The sequence below is a fragment of the Rana temporaria genome, chromosome 12 (assembly GCF_905171775.1).
Source record: "Rana temporaria chromosome 12, aRanTem1.1, whole genome shotgun sequence".
Classification (NCBI taxonomy): domain Eukaryota; kingdom Metazoa; phylum Chordata; class Amphibia; order Anura; family Ranidae; genus Rana; species Rana temporaria.
Genome location: NC_053500.1, coordinates 57174151 through 57192032, shown reverse-complemented (window position 1 = coordinate 57192032; position 17882 = coordinate 57174151).

The following is a 17882-nucleotide window of genomic DNA, read 5'->3' as shown; positions in this document are numbered from 1 at the left end:
TTATCTCACTTAGTCAACCTTTTAGCAGTACTGTGCCAAAACAAAATGTTGAAGTCCCTTGGCTTCAAAAGCAATAGGAGGAATTGATCTGAGATCACTTCCTCAAAGTGCTGAAAAGAGTAAACTGAGAATTGTCCCTCACAACCTGCAATCACTCCTCGGTTTGCACTAGCAGATATCTGATGCTCCATGGGGACCCCTGATAGGCCAAGCCTGTTTGGCTGTGGCAGGCTTGAGTGCCATGCAAAGGCACCTTGAGTGCCATGCATGGCACACCTGCTATAGGTTACTGACCCCTGCAATAGAAATATTTAAACTATTTATATAAGGCTCTGTAAAGTCTATATTTCCAGCCAAGAAGGCAAGGAAAGCACTGATTTGAGTCAATTGATATATAGCTGAGTGCAATATTGTTGTTGTCCTTGTCTGTTGTTCATGACAAACTGTTTTGCAATATATTTAAACTATTTAAGCTATTTATGTAAATAAATCTATATAAAACGAAATACTACTGGAGTTTGTGCTTTGGAATTGAACATAATGGTATGTCATATAATTTTGCATATACGGTTCTGTTGCATGTAAATCTGACTTCCTGATAAATTTCATTTTAGTTTTAATTATCATGATATAAAATTATATATTTTTTTTTTTTTTTTGGTGTGTGGGGGTTGAAGCACTTAATTCTTGGACCCAGGCAGCACAATGTTATGGGCCAGCCCTGTGCATGAGCCTTGCTGCTATTACAATCTTTCACATGATTCAGCCACAGCATATGTACTTTTTATTTATTTTTTTATCTGTGCACCTATCTGGGCAAGCTATATTCACAATTTTTCATTTTTCATTTAGTGTGGTTGTAGAGTTATGCATTTTAAATTTGCTTTTAATTTATTTTTATACATCACGCTTCAGCCACAGGGAAGATGTGCTTTCATGAAAACGGCACCAAAGATGCAATTTTAGGGATTTTATATTTACATTTTTATTTGAAGTAAACGCATTAAAAAAAGTAAAGTTTGTTTCATCATATTTCCAATTATACTGTATATCTATAACAGGCTTATTTTACAAATAGACATTTATGTTTTAATATTTTTATTGGTTTTATGAGCACAGTGTTAGGCCCCATACACACGATAGAATCCATCCGCTGAAAAATCCCAGCGAATGGGTTTCAGCGGATAGATCCTATGGTGTGTACACTCCAGCGGATCTGTTTCCGCGGATATTTATCCCCTGGGATGGATTTCCAGCGGATAAATATTTGATGACATGCTATCAAATCTATCCGCTGGAATCCATCCCAACGGATGGATCCGCTGGTCTGTACAGACTCACCGGATCCATCCGTCTGAAGGGATCCCCCGCATGCGTCTTAATGATTCAACGCATGCGTGGAATTCCTTATATGACAGCGTCGCGCACGTCGCCGCGTCATAATCGCGGCGACGGCGCGACACGTCATCGCCAGAGGATTTCGGCGGGGATTTCGATTCGATGGTGAGTACACTCCATCGCATGGAAATCCGCGCAAATCCTCGAGAGGATAAATCCTCTCGTGTGTATGGGGCCTAAGACATGAAAGTGAGAACATTCAAAATCCAAGATCATAAGTATCACACATCAAATATAAAATATATCCATTTAGGAATGAAGTTCAACTTTCAAAATTTCTTCCTGCTCTAGTCATTCTCAAACATCAGAAGTCAACATGAACAGCCTCAACTGGGGAGTAAGCATCGCATGCCTTACAGTGTCACCCACTTTCTCCAAACAGGTCTCCATTTCCTCTCATAGGTCTTTGTTAGATCCAATGAAGGGCATAAGGTGACACCAAGAGCATTCTCGAGAAATTGTTATTAAAGTGTCAGGCCCCGTACACACGAGAGGATCCATCCGCTGAAAAATCTCAGCGGATCGGTTTCAGCGGATAGATCCCCTGGTGTGTACGTTCCAGCGGATATTTATCCACGGATATTTCAGATTTCCAGCAGATAAAAAGATAACAAATCTATCCGCTGGAATCGGCTCCAGCGGATCGATCCGGTGGTCTGTACAGACTCACCGGATCGATCCGTCCGAACCCGTCCCTCGCATGCGTCGTAATGATTCGACGCATGCGTGGATTTCCTTATATGACAGCGTCGCGCACGTCGCCGCGTCATCATCGCGGCGTCGTCGCGACACGTCACCGCGGTTGAAATCCGCGCAGATTTGGATCCGATGGTGAGTACATGCCAACGGATCCAAATCCGCCAGAGGATTTATCCGCGGAAACGGTCCGGAGGACCGTTCCCGCGGATAAATCCTCTCGTGTGTACGGGGCCTTAGACATGAAAGTAAGAACAAGATCCAAGTTTTACACATCAAACATAATATGTATCCATCTAGGAATGTAGTTTAACTTTCAACATTTCTTTCTGGTGTAGTCATTCTCAAACATCCAAAGTCAACACAAACTGCCTGAAATGGGGAAAAAGCATCTCATGCCTTACAGCGTCATTCACTTCCTCCAAAAACGTCTCCATTTCCTCTTATAGGACTCTGTTAGTTAGATCAAAGGAAGGGCGTAAGGTGAAGCCAATAGCATTCTGGAGAAATAGTTATAGTTTGAGTTGTAAGCATATTAACTTATAAACAATAATGTGTTCACCATATAACAGTCAGACAAAAAGAGAAAAGCCAGGAATAAAGAAAAGGAAAAACAAGAAAAACAAAAGTGAAGGGAGAGGACTCCATGGCAAGGTGAAATGTATTGGATCCAGATTCCATATCATTACAAAATGAGTTTGTGAATTATATTATATGCTTGTTAACTTGTCATTAACCATAATCCAGTTAAGTTTGTTCTTGACTAATTTCATGAGGAGTGGCCATACAACGGATGGCGATTCTGTGGTTGATTCTGGCGACTAGAAATAAGTAATGCCGCGTACACACGATCAGAAATTCCGCCAGCAAAAGTCCGATGTGAGCCTTTGGTCGGAAATTCCGACTGTGTGTATGCTCCATCTTCTTGTTTTTTTTTAAAGTGTTTGTGAAGGAAATAAAAAAACTACTACTACAAAAAAAACATGTGGTACTTACCTACTCTGTACAATGGTTTTGCACAGAGCAGCCCGATCTTCGCCGCCAGTGTTCTGGGCTACTTCCCCTCACCAAGTGGCCCATAGCAAGTTGCTTGGATGCTCAGCCCCAACCGCACTCTCTCCTGACTGACTGTAATTAATAGCAGTGGGAGCCAATGGCTCCTGCTTTTGCATCTCAGCCAATGAGAAGGGAGAAACCAGGGAGAGCTGCTGCTCTCCTGCACATTGTTGAACCCAGTTTGGTCTTAAGCCTCGTACACATGATTAGGGATGAGCCGGATGTTCGAGTCGAACGTAAGTCCAACATTATATGGTGTTCACACAAAATTTGAGCGCCGCAGAACACCCCATAATGCAGTAGGAGATCGCAGTGCATTGACGTCTGATGATTGGCCAAAGCATGCACCTGACCTACATGCTATGGCCAATCACAGCACGCTCTTCTGCGAGAGCCATAATTGGCCAAATGGCTCAGGGGGGCTACATCCATGTCCCACACTAGCGGCTGTGTGTAGTGTTGTTGGCGTGGACAAAATAATTTTTGATTACCAGCAGATTTTATAAGTTTGCCCACTTACAAATAAATGAAGGGTCTATAATTTCTATCATAGATGTATTTTAGATGATAGAGACAGAATATCAACCAAAAAGCCAGAAAAAACACAATACAAATGTTATAGATTGAGTTGCAGTTCAGTGAGTAAAATAAGTATTTGATCCCCATGCAAAACATGACTTAGTACTTGGTCAAGAAACCCTTTTTGGCAACCTCAGAGATAAGGGGCCTGATTCTCAAAAAAGCTGCCTAACTTAACTTTCAGCAGTTAAGTTACACTGACTTAAAATCTCTACCTAAGTGCCTGATCTTCAAAGCACTTACCTAGAAATTTCAGGCCGTGTAACTTAAGTGCCGCCGTCGCAAGGCGGTCCTCCTCTCCGGGGGGCGTTTAAAATTTAAATGAGGCGCGCTCCCGCGCCGGCCGTACTGCGCATGCGTGTGACGTCATTTTCCCGACGTGCAGCGCGCGAACGTAATTAACGCCGGGCGGCTTTGAGAATTGCGACGGGACACTAAAGTTGCGACGGGTGAAAAAAAATATACGCGCCGGGAAAACAAATAATTATAAAAAAAAATGACAGCGTCGCTCAGCATGCATTCCTGAGAGGGAGAACTCCATGCCAATTTTCAAAGAAAAAACCGGCATGGGTTCCCCCCCCCAGGAGCATACCAGGCCCTTAGGTCTGGTATGGGTTGTAAGGAGACCCCCCCACGCCGAAAAATCGACGTAGGGGGTCCCCCTACAATCCATACCAGACCCGTATCCAAAGCACGCTACCCGGCCGGTCAGGAAGGGAGTGGGGACGAGTGAGCGCCCCCCCCCCTCCTGAGCCGTGCCAGGCCGCATGCCCTCAACATGGGGGGGTTGGGTGCTCTGTTGATGAGGACAGGACCTCTTCCCGACAACCCTTGCCGTTGGTTGTCGGGGTCTGCGGGCGGGGGCTTATCGGAATCTGGGAGTCCCCTCAAATAAGGGGGCCCCCAGATACCGGCCCCCCACGCTAAGTGAATGGATATGGGGTACATCGTACCCCTACCCATTCACCTGGAGGCAAAAAGTAAAAGTTAGTAAACACACAACACAAGGGTTTTTAAAATAATTTATTATTCTGCTCCGGATGCCCCCCCTGTCTTCTTTATTAGCTCTATTACCAGGGGGGGCTTCTTCTTCCACTCTCCGGGGGTCTTCTTCCACTCTCCGGGGGGGGGTTTCTTCTTCCGCTCTCCGGGGGGGGGGCTTCTCCGCTCTCCGGGGGTCTTCTTCTCTCTTCGCCGCTCTCCGCTGTTGACTCGGCGAACCACGGTTCTTCTCCAGCTGTCCGGTGCCTTCTTCTTCAGCGCTGGCTGCCTGCTATCTTTGTGTGTTAGCTCAATTAGTAACAGGCAGCCGGCGCGGTCTTCTGTGACGTCACCTTCTTCTCTTCTGTTCTTCTCCCCTCTTCCGATGTTGCCTCGTCGCCTCTTGTCACTGTAATGATGGAAGCGTGCCTTGCATCCCATTTATATAGGCATCACCGTCCCATCATGCTCTGGCAGGTACCCACGTGGTGGGTGCCTACCCACGTGCACCCACCACGTGGGTACCTACCGGAGCATGATGGGACGGTGATGCCTATATAAATGGGATGCAAGGCGCGCTTCCATCATTACAGTGACAAGAGGCGACGAGTCAACATCGGAAGAGGGAGAAGAAGAACCTGACGTCACAGAAGACCGCGCTGGCTGCCTGTTACTAATTGAGCTAACACACAAAGATAGCAGGCAGCCAGCGCTGAAGAAGAAGGCACCGGACAGCTGGAGAAGAACCGGGGTTCGCCGAGTCAACAGCGGAGAGCGGCGAAGAGAGAAGAAGACCCCCGGAGAGCGGAGAAGCCCCCCCCCGGAGAGCGGAAGAAGAAACCCCCCCCGGAGAGTGGAAGAAGACCCCCGGAGAGTGGAAGAAGACCCCCGGAGAGTGGAAGAAGAAGCCCCCCCTGGTAATAGAGCTAATAAAGAAGACAGGGGGGGCATCCGGAGCAGAATAATAAATTATTTTAAAAACCCTTGTGTTGTGTGTTTACTAACTTTTACTTTTTGCCTCCAGGTGAATGGGTAGGGGTACGATGTACCCCATATCCATTCACTTAGGGTGGGGGGCTGGTATCTGGGGGCCCCCTTATTTGAGGGGACTCCCAGATTCCGATAAGCCCCCGCCCGCAGACCCCGACAACCAACGGCAAGGGTTGTCGGGAAGAGGTCCTGTCCTCATCAACATGGGGACAGGGTGCTCTGGGGTGGGGGGGCCCGCAGTGTGCCCCCCTGCCCCAGAGCACCCAACCCCCCCATGTTGAGGGCATGCGGCGTGGCACGGCTCAGGAGGGGGGGGGCGCTCGCTCGTCCCCACTCCCTTCCTGACCGGCCGGGTAGCGTGCTTTGGATACGGGTCTGGTATGGATTGTAGGGGGACCCCCTACGTCGATTTTTCGGCGTAGGGGGGGTCTCCTTACAACCCATACCAGACCTAAGGGCCTGGTATGCTCCTGGGGGGGAACGCATGCCGGTTTTGAATTTAAAAATTGCCGTGGAGTTCTCCCTCAGAAATGCATACCAAATGCCGTCGCTTGAATGGGCCTTTACAAGGTGTGACTAACTTTACACATTGTAAAACCAGCCCTAGTTTTGCGCAAGCAAATTCGGAACTTACGCAGAAATCACAATGATGAAATGCTTTGAGAATCTGCTTAAGTCCTCATTTGCATACTCAAAGCTGCATTTCAATGAGAAATGCCCCCAGTGGCGGATGCGGTACTGCATCCTAGGATCTGACCGTGTAAGTGTCTTACACATGTCAGATTTTCTGCCTAACTTTGGAAAAAGCCTTTTGAGAATCGTTTCCAAAGTTAGGCACAGACTGAACAGCAGTTAAGTCTGCGTATCTCTTTTGGGAATCAGGCCCAAGATGTTTCTTGTAGTTGTAGACCAGGTTTGCACACATCTCAGGAGGAATTTTGGTCCACTCTTCTGTACAGATCTTCTCTAAATCCTTAAGGTTTCTTAGCTGGCGCTTGGCAACTCGAAGTTTCAACTCCCTCCCTAAATTTTCTATAGGATTAAGTTCTGGAGACTGGCTGGGCCACTCCATGACCTTAATGTGCTTCTTCTTGAGCCACTTCTTTGTTGCCTTGGCGGTATGTTTTGGGTCATTGTCATGTTGAAGACCAATCCACGACCGATCTTCAGTGTTCTAGCTGAGGGAAGAAGGTTCTCATCCAAGATTTTGCAATACATGGCCATGTCCATTGGCCCCTCAATGCGGCAAAGCCAGCCTGTATTTTTAGCAGAGAAACCACCCCAATGCATAATGTTTCCACCTCCGTGTTTAACTGTAGGGATGGTGTTCTTAAGGTTATAGTCAGCATCTTCCTCCAAACACTTTGAGACGAGTTAATGCCAAAGAGCTTAATTTTGGTCTCATCTGACCACAGCACTTTCTCCCAATCCTTCTCTGAATCATTTAGATGTTCATTGGCATGACTGTACTGTGCCTTCTTAAGGAGGGGGTCTCAGTGTGGACTCTATATTCAGTCAGTGCAGGCAGTATATATATATATATATATATATATATATATATATACACACACACACACACACACACACATACTCAGCATTCAGTGTAGACTATGGCCCGGATTCACAGACATCGGAGCATATTTATGCCGCCGTAGCGTATCTCTTTTACGCTATGCTGGCGCAGCGCACAGAGGCAAGCACTGGATTCACAAAGCACTTGCTCCCACTCGCTCTTAAAGATACGCTGTGTTTCCTGGGTAAGCCAGTGTAGGTGGAAGTGGGCGTGAGCCATGCTAATGAGGCGTGACCCCATGCAAATGATGGGCCAAGCGTCATAGAAGTACTTAAAACGAACGGCGCATGCGCCGTCCCGTGGGCGCATCCCAGTGCGCATGCTCAGAATCACGTCAAGACAACTGCCTAAGATACGTCGAATCACTGCCTACGACGTGAACGTAACCTACGCCTAGTCATATTCACGTACAACGTAAACTACAAAAGATACGACGGCTTGTGTTCCCTGGTCCATACCTTTGCATGAGTTGCGCCTCCTATATAGGGAATAACTTTACGCCGGACGTACGACTTACGCAAACCGCGTATATGATGCTTCCGGCGCAACTACGTTTGTGAATTGGCGTATCTCCCCTAATTTGCATATGTGCATAGAAATCTATGGGAGCGGCAAATGCGCCCGGCGTAAATATGCGCCCACGATACGACGGCGTAGGCAAGTTACGTCAGTCGTAGGAAGCCTATTTTCAGGCGTATCTAGTTTTGTGGGCACGGCGCACAGATACAACGGCGCATAGTTACACTTACGCTGCATATCTCGAGATATGTCGGCGTAAGTACTTTGTGGATCCGGGCCTATATATTCAGTGTAGACTCTATACTCAGTCAGTGCAGGCAGTGTATTCATATATAGAATTCTGTGAAAAAGTAGTTGCCCCCTAAACCTAATAATGGTTGTGCCACCCTTGGCAGCAACAACTGCAATCAAGCATTTGCAATAACTGGCAATCAGTCTTTCACATTGCTGTGGAGCAATTTTGGCCCACTCCTATTTGCAGAATTGTTTTAATTCAGACACATTGGAGGGTTTTCGAGCATAAACAGCCTGTGTAAGGTCATGATACAGCATCTTAATTGGATTTAAGTCTGGGCTTGGACTAGGCTACTCCAATACCTACATTTTGCTTTGTTTGAACCATTTGGAGGTGGCTGTTGTGTTTCATCAATTATGGTAAGTTGTCCAGACCACCATGTCTGACTGTTGGTATAATGTTCTTGTTATGAATGAATGAATGAATGAATGAATGAATGAATGAAAAACTTATAAAGCGCGGCGCATGCGAACTGAATCGCTTCTGGGCGCTAGTTGTTCGTGTCTCATGACATCAGAAGAGCAGAGTTTTGATCTGTCTTCTGAAAGTCAGGTGGTTTTCCTCCAACCGAATGCTGGTTGGCAAAGCGTTCCATAGTCTAGGACCCTGAAAAGCAAACCTTCTTTCTCCTTTGGACTTGTATTTGGTTTTTGGTACCCTGACCAGATTTTGGTCGGTGGATCGCAGAACGCGATTCGAATTGTGAGGTTCTATCTTGTCGCAAAGATATTGCGGAGCCTTCCCATGGATGCACTTATGTGTCAGGCAGAGTGCTTTGAATGCAATTCTGTCTTTTACTGGCAACCAGTGAAGGGTTCTCAGCGAAGGTGAGATTGATTCCCATTTTTTTTTCCCAGTCACCAGTCTGGCGGCCGTATTCTGAACGACTTGCAGATGGGAGATTTGGTACTTTGGTAAAGGGCGTTAGCATAGTCCAGTCTGGAATTCACGATTGTTCCCACCACGACTGCTACGTCTTCTTTGGGAATAAATGGAATAAGTCTGCGTAGTAGGCGCAACAAATGGTGCGCTCCGCTGACTACTGACCCTATTTGTGCCTCCATTGTCATGAAGGTGTCGAAGATGACCCCGAGACTTTTGACTTTGGAGCTAGGGGTGATGATTTGGCCCAGAATGGGCGGGGGTGTCCAGGTTGTTGCCAGTTGACTCTTTCGGCTGGCGTGAAACATAAGGAGTTCTGTTTTTGAACTGTTGAGTTTAAGATAACTCTTTGTCATCCAGTTTTCTATCAAAGAGAGACATTTCTCTAAACTGGCATGATGATCCTTTTTGTTGCAGATGCGAAAATACAGTTGCGTATCGTCTGCATAAGAGTGATACTGATAATATCAAAGAGAGGGCGAAGATAGATGTTGAAAAGCACCGGTGACAGGGGGGATCCTTGGGGGACTCCACATGACATCGCGCGCTTTTCCGATGTGAAAGAACCCTGTTTAACTGTTTGTGATCGGTTTTCAAGAAAGGAAGAAAACCATGGTAAATCACCTTCTGCGACTCCTGCTACCTTGGCTAGTCGCATCAGTAACAGTTTGTGGTCTACCGTGTCAAAGGCTGCGCTTAGGTCCAGCAGAACCAGGAGACAAGATTCTCCTTCGTCTGCGGCCTCGAGGGCATCGTCCCATATTTTGAGTAAGGCCGTTTCTGTCCCGTGTCCGGGACGGAAGCCTGATTGTAATGGATCCAGTAGATTATGGGTATCTAGATGCTGTTGCAGCTGTTGTACCACTACTTTCTCCATTATCTTGGAGAGAACATTTAGGCCTGTTATGGGACGGCGGTGAGTTGGGTCCTTGGGATCCAGGTTAGGTTTTTTCAAGCTGGATTGTGCCCTCTTTCAACGGGGATGGCACTGTGCCTTCCTTAAATGACTGGTTTATAAGCTGTGTAATGGGTGGTGCCAGGATGTCGGCACATTCCTTCAGCAGTTTGGTGGGGATGATATCATTGGGCGATGTGCTGTTCCGCAAAGCACCAATGATATTTTTTGTGGTATCGATGGAGATCGGTTCCAGAGTGAACTTAGTTGATTGTAGAGCGTTTCTGTGGGTGTTTTGTGGTTGATTGACGGTGGGGTTGAGGGGGGTATTGTTTTGCTAGATGCTTTCCCGGATTCTTTCAATTTTGTTGATGAAGAAATCCGATAGTTCATTACAGAACTCTTGGGTGTCTGAGTTGGGGACTTCAAGACATCCTGGATTCATGGTCTGGGTGACCATCTTGAAGAGTTTGCGGGGACGGTTTAGGGCGCTGTTAATCGCCATAGAAAAATGATGTTTCTTGGCTTTGAAGATTTCTTTATGATATCGTGTTGTTATTGCCTTGTAGATGATGAGGTTATCCTCTGCAGGGCTTCTTTTCCAGGCGGCTTCCGCCCTTCTGCGCTCTTGCTTCAGAAGCGACAGCTGGTTGTTGAACCAGCCGGACTTTCTTTTTCGGATGCAGGCTTTGCGTTTCGGTGCTACTAAATCGGCTGACTGTAGCAGGGCTGCGTTTATGGCCTCCAGTGTATCTGCGGCTGTTTGATGTGGATGGATTGTTTTGATTCTGTTTCCCAAGGTAGATTTGAAGAGTTCCGAATGGAGCTTCTTCTGAGATCTAGCCCAGTGTATTGTCACCGGCTTGGGTGCTTTTATCACTGGGGGAATTTTGGAGATTATGAAATTAATTGCATGGTGGTCTGTCCATGGCAATGGTTCATTTTCTAAAATGCTTATTTTCAGATTTTGTCTGAAAATTAGGTCGAGTGTGTGACTTGAAGCATGTGTTGGCCCGCATATAAGTTGCTGTAGCCCTAATCCCTCCAGGTGATCGATGCAGGCGTCCGCAATGGGATCCTGTGCGGAGTTGGCCCACAGATTAAAGTCCCCGAGCAGCAAAAGGTGTTTGCTGTTAAGGGTATAAGTGGATATAAACTCCGTTAAGATGGCAAAAACTGCGATTTTTGGCCCAGGTGGCCTATAGCAGAGGAGAATGTGAACAGTCTCCTGGGGGGAAGTTTGAAGTTGAAGAGTAAGGGTTTCCATGAATGGAAGAGGATTTTGAAGGACCGGCTTAGTGATTGCAAGGTGAAACTTATGGATCACCGCCAGGCCTCCTCCTCTTTGCCCTATTCTGTTTTCCGTTATAATGCGATAGTTTTCTGGCACCAATTCATCCGAGAATGGTGTTGCAGTCGTCTGAGAGCCAGCTTTCTGTAATAAAGAGGCAGTCTAGATCGTTTTGTAGTAAGAAATCGTGGATTTCTAATCGGTGTTTTACTGCCGATCTTGTGTTGATCAAAGCACATGATATGTGCTTGAGCTGGGTTAAATAGTTTACATTTTTGATGGTCGATCGTCGATCGAATCTCAAAAGTTGCTCTATTTTTAAGGCCTTTTTGGTGACGGCTGGTAATGCTGTTGCGAATTGTCTCAGACCCCGAATAGAGTCCGCAGAGTATCGCAGATTAGCCATTGTCGCCTGTCACATTGTCGTCAGTCTTTCCTAATTGCGGCGGCCGCGAATGAGGCCTGGTCTGGCGCGGATGCGGGAAGAGCCGCGAGACGCCGGACGTGATGGGTGAAGACTGTCCAAGTGAGCCGTCACTCGTTGAGTCTTCTCTCCCCGATTGGTCCAGAGGAAGGCGAAAAACCCCAGGCGTGCTGTGCCAATCTGCAGCGATCGGGGGAAAAAATTCCTTCCTGACCCCTTAACGGCGATCGGTGCAACCCTGGATCAATTGGCTAGGGGGGTGTGGGGGGGGGGTGTCTTAGTCCTGTTTTTTTTGTGCTGTGTCTGCAGCAGCCGAGAGCTGGGAGGACCCTGCCTGGCTGCACTATCCCTGGGGAGAGCCGACTCGTTTGAGAGCGTCCTGCTCTCACTATCCCTGGGGTGAGCAGACTAAGATGAGAGCGTCTGCTGCACCGCTGAATCTATATAGCAAGAGTTTCAACTTTATTAGCTGCAAGCTGTTCTGAATCAGTGATTGAAAAAAAAATAATGAAGACTCCTGTCTTACCTCCTGTTTCAAACTCCTGGTTTTTAACTCGCACTTTTGATCAAAGAATGCACTTCTGATCAGAGAGTCCACATGTGAAGCCACCATCAATTGGGAGCATTATGAAATGCTGTATTTGTTTTATGCTAGATTTAACGGGACGCACATCTTTCAAAAAGCTAATTTTTCGTCTCATCAGTCCACAGAATATTTGCTTTATGATTATGATTTGTATACACATGATCGGAAATTCTGACAAGAAAAACTTGGATTTTTTTCCTACTGAATTTTGGCTCAAACTTGTGTTTCATACACACGGTCACATAACATTCTGACCGTCAAGAACACGGTAAAGTACAACACTACAACGAGCGGAGAAAAATGAAGTTCAATGATTCCGAGCATGCGTCAAATTGATTCCGAGAATGCGTGTTTTTTTGCGCGTCCGAATTGCATACAGACGATTGGAATTTCCGACAACAACTTTTCCCATTTTCCCAGCTCTCAAATTTCCAAACAGAAAAAGTCCGATGGAGCCTACACACGGTCAGAATTTCTGACCAAAAGCTCACATCAAACTTTTCTTGTCAAAAATTCCAACTGTGTGTACGCTGCATAAAAGTCTTGAGGATAATCAAGATGTTTTTTTGGTAAATCTGAGATGAGCCTTTGTGTTCTTTTTGATCAGCAGTGGCTTTGGCCTTGGAACCCTCCCATGGATGCCATTTTTGCCCAGTCTCTTTCTTATTGTTGAATCATGAACACTAATCTTACCTGAGGCAAGTGAGGCCTGCAGTTCTTTAGATGTTGTTCTGGGTTCTTTTATGTAATTTTTGTAGGCCAGCCACTCCTGGGAAGGTTCGCCACTGTTCCAAGTTATCTCCATTTGTGCATAATGGCTCTTCCCATGGATCACTGGAGTTCCAAAGCCTTAGAAATGTACTTTAAACCCTTCCTAGACAGATACATGCACATTACTTTGTTTCTAATCTGTTCTTGATTTTTTTTTAGATTGTGGCCTGATGTGTGGCTTTTTGTGATCTGTTAGTGTGCTTCACTTTGTCAGACAGCTTCTATTTATGTGATTCCTTGATTCAACAGGTCTGGCAGTAATCAGGCCTGGGTGTGTCAAGTGAAATTTAAACTCTTATTGCTTACAAAAAATTGTGGTTAATCATAGTTCATTCATGATTCAGCTTGGAGGGGCAATTACTTTTTCACATAGGCCCGCAGGTTTGAATAGCTTTTTTTCCCTTAATAAATTAAATTAAAAACTGCATCTTGGATTTACTCCTATCTTTGTGTAATATTAAAATTAGTTTGGTGATCTGAATCATTTAAGTGTGAGAAATTTGCAAAAGAATTAAAATCAGGAAGGGGGCAAATACTTTTTCACAGCACTGTATACTCCGCATTGAGTGTAGACTATGGGGTAGATTCAGGTAGATTTTGGCGGGCGTAGCATATCTCAGATACACTACGCCGCCGTAAGTTAGAGCACCAGGTCCTGTATTCACAAAGAACTTGCGCTGTAACTTACGGCGGACGCAGTGTAACTGGACCGGCGTAAGCCCGCCTAATTCAAAATACGCTGGTTGGGGGCGTTGTTCTATGCAAAATACTAGTGACCCCTACGTATTTGACGTTTCTAACGAACGGCGGAATGCGCCGTCCGTGGACGTATCCCAGTGGCGCATGCTCCAAATGACATCGGCAAATCGTCAATGCTTCGACGTGAACGTAAATTACGGAAAGCCCCCATTCACGAACGAGTTACGCAAACGACGTAAAAATTTGAAAATTTGACGCGGTTCCGAGGTCCAATACTTAACATTGGCTGCGCCATCTTTTTGGTGGTTTATCTTTACGCCTGAAAATCCCTTACGATAAACGGCGTATCTTTACTGCGAACGGCCGGGCGTACATTCGTGAATAGGCGTATATAGCTGATTTACATATTCTAGACGTAAATCAGCGTACACGCCCCTAGCGGCCAGCGTAAATATGCAGTTAAGATACAACGGCGTAGGAGAGTTACGCCGGTCCCATATCTTAGCAACATTTAGCGTATCTCAGTTTGAGCATATGCTTAAAGTTGCGACTGCGCGGGGATTCGGACTTACGACGGTGTAATCTACTGATACGCCCGTCGTAAGTCTTTCTGAATCTAGCCATATATACATTGCATTTGTAGTGTATACTATATAATAAATTCAGTGGTGTTGTGTGTATATTTATGTATATATAAATATTTATATATATATACACATATATATCTACTCTGCATTCCGTGTAGCCTATTTATACAGTAAAGGATAGTTGTAAATGTAGTGCCAGAGTAGTTTACAATGTTGCAATGTACCAATTATTAATAAACAAATAATAACTTGAAAAACAATCTCAAATCTAACCTCATGTACTGTATATAATGAGTGAGGACACAAATAAAAAAGTCTAAATGATGGAGAAGTCTGAGGTAAACATAAAATCGCCACAAAATGATTGTTGCTAGAAGTAGAATACAGTGTGCTTTGACAAGCATGTAGAGCTTCAGGTAGGGATGAGCTTTGTGTTCGAGTCGAACCCATGTTCAACTCGAACATCATATGTACGACCGTTTGTCGAAATACGAACGTTACGGGCCGTTCGTGCCAAAATCGAGTGGCGCGTCATGGCCAATAATTCACTGCGGCATTGCAGTGCATTGCTGGCTTATTATTGGCCAAGCATGCACTATGATCCGCATCCTTGGCCAATCACAGCGCGCAAAAAACAGAGAGCCATAATTGGCCAAAGCCAGGGTGGCTTTGGCCAATTATGGCTCAGGGGGTTTAGTACACGCCCCACACTATAAAAGGCCGCCTGCAGGTCGGCCTTGTGTAGTGTGTTGCGGCGGTGGTTAAAGACAGACAGAGAGAGAGAGACAGTGTAATTTTTTCTAGGTAGATAGAGCAGGCAGGCTAGTCAGTTAAAGTTACAGTGGGTGGGGGCGTGGCTTGGCGCGTGAGCCGGATGGACGTCTAAGCCCGGAGCTCCGGACTAACGAGGAGACCAGCGGCACAACCCGACCCGCACACAGCAAATTTTGACGGATCATCCACCACCTACACCCCGCAGCACTCCAGCCATGACCGGGAAACGGCAGATGGCTAAGCATCCTCACCGTTTGACGGACTTTTTCGCTCCGGCCGGAGGTAACACCAGGCAAGATGGCGCCGAGGCCTACTCCCCGCAGCCGACCTCCAACGGAGCCCGGACCTCTCATCAAGGTACTCGCACCACACAAAGAGCATCGGATGATGCATCCTCTTCCCCTCCACCCACGCCATCATCCTGCAGCCTGGTAAAGTCTAAGCCCAGGCTGGATGGACAGGGATTGGGCCGGTCCACGAGTCCGGCAGCCAGCCAGGCCTCTGACTCGGGGGAGGATACCAGGGACCTGCCGGAATCCATTATCTCGTTCCCCACACAAAATCAGCCTGTAATTGATACTGTCCTCAAGGATATGCTGATATCCTTGAGGAGTACACTGCAGTCGGATTTGGCAGCCTGTATGCATCGCTTAACAGGAGATATACAGGAGGTTGGTACCAGAGTGAGTCATATTGAATCCAAAATGGAGGAATATGCTACTACTATAAATGAACTAGTTGACGCTAATGAAGATAGAGAAGCAGATAATGAGTGGATTAAAGCAAAGTTGGCAGATATGGAAGATAGGTCCAGAAGGAACAATCTTAAAATTAGGGGGATCCCTGAATCGGTTCAACAACATGACCTGAACCAATATGCTGCATCCATGTTTAAAGATATGCTGCCAGAACTTTCTGACTTAGATGTCACTATTGATCGCATACATCGCCTGCCAAAGCCGCCACACCTGTCGGAGCAAGTTCCTAGAGATGTGTTACTACGTCTACATTTCTACCATGTCAAAGAACGGCTTATGACTACGATGAGGAAAAGGGAACAAATCCCAGAGCAGTACCAGAACATACAGTTCTACGCAGATCTGTCCCAGTACACGCTGCAGAAAAGGAAAAATCTAACGTCTGTCACGAAAATCTTACGTAACCACAAAATAATATACAGGTGGGGATACCCGACAAAGCTTTCTGTAACCAAGGATAACCGCACCTACACAATATCAGCATTGGAGAAGGGCCTTGCCCTCCTCAGGGAGTGGGGGCTTCTCCCTGCTGAGGCTGTGAAGCAGGCCTTGACCAGCACTCCGCTTCATGTGGAGTCAGGCTGGAAACAAGTCACCTCCAGGAATGCAAAAACCCATACCTGATACTGTCCATGGTGGGTCTCTCAATTTCTACTTTGTCTCCCACATGCCACTAAGTTGTCGCCATTGACATTGTTACCCCAATTCTGTTGCAGCAGATAGCTGCCCCAAGTGACTTGTCGCTTTCTAGGGATATGACCCTGGGCTCAGGGTCATTACTACGTTGCTATGTTCATGTTGTTCTTTTTTTTCTTACATCCTTTTTCACATTTTATTTTATTTTTCTTCTTCATGATATTCTCACTTCACCTATACCTCGCCCTTATGGATGTCGACGGATCGGAGTGCACTACTGTACCCGGAATATTATCAAGGATGGCCCAGGATGCCAACTGACCCGAAAATGCACCCATGCTTATCCTGTGGACTGCTGGCCTTCTGGCTGTGAGTATTATTTGCTGGCCCTTGGTCTGTATTGTTACCAAATAACCACACTTGGCACCCTCTACACTGGATTGTTATGTCATCTCTCATCTTCCCAAGCATTAACCCCACCTACAAAATATGCCACTTAAAATAATATCTATGAACGTTAAGGGTTTAAACCACCCGGTGAAAAGGAAGTCAATGTGGAGCGAAGCCATTTCACATAATGGGGACATATTATGCGCCCAGGAAACTCACTTTAGTAGCAAGGCTCCTCCTAAGTGTTCCCATAAATGTTTTCCCCATGTGTTCACGGCGAATGCAGACTCAAAAACGAAGGGAGTACTGATTGCTGTAAGGGATTCAGTGGCCTTCTCTTTACAATCCCAAGTTCAGGATCCGCTGGGAAGATTTCTCATACTACTGTGTGAAATAGACTCTGTTCCTTATACTATAGTGACGGCATATTCGCCAAACACCCACCAAATCCGTTTTTTCAACAACTTGATGAAGAAGGTTCTCAAACTGAAAAGAGGTCATTTGATTATATGCGGGGACTTTAATATTGCACCCGACCCCGGGATGGACTCTACTTCCCATTCTACCCGCTATCAGCCTACCTTGCTTCCGTGTATGCAGAGCCAGGGTGTGTATGATGCCTGGCGCTGTTTACATGGATCCGAAAGGGACTACACCTATTTTTCTCCACCTCATAGGGTCTACACCAGGATCGATTTGTTTGTGGTGGACCAACAAGTGTTGTTGAAGACCATATCAGTGGACATTAATACCATAACATGGTCTGATCATGCGTCTATTGTCTTAACTGTTGAGGACTCAATTCCTCCCCAGAGGAGCCCTGTGTGGAGGCTCAACACCTTTCTTTTACAGCAACGTGATGCGAAGGAGGTGTTTGAGTCACACATAACTTCTTATTTTTCTGATAATGCTGGTTCTGTTGACAGTCCTTTTGTATTGTGGAATGCCCATAAGGCATACATGCGTGGTATTGGGATTCAGTTGGGGGCACGGTTTAGGAGGCAGAGGCAGCAGCGGGTCACTGAACTGACTGATCAAATAACCCAACTAGAATTAATGAACAAACAGAATACATCCCCTACCGTCTCTGATCAGCTGATGA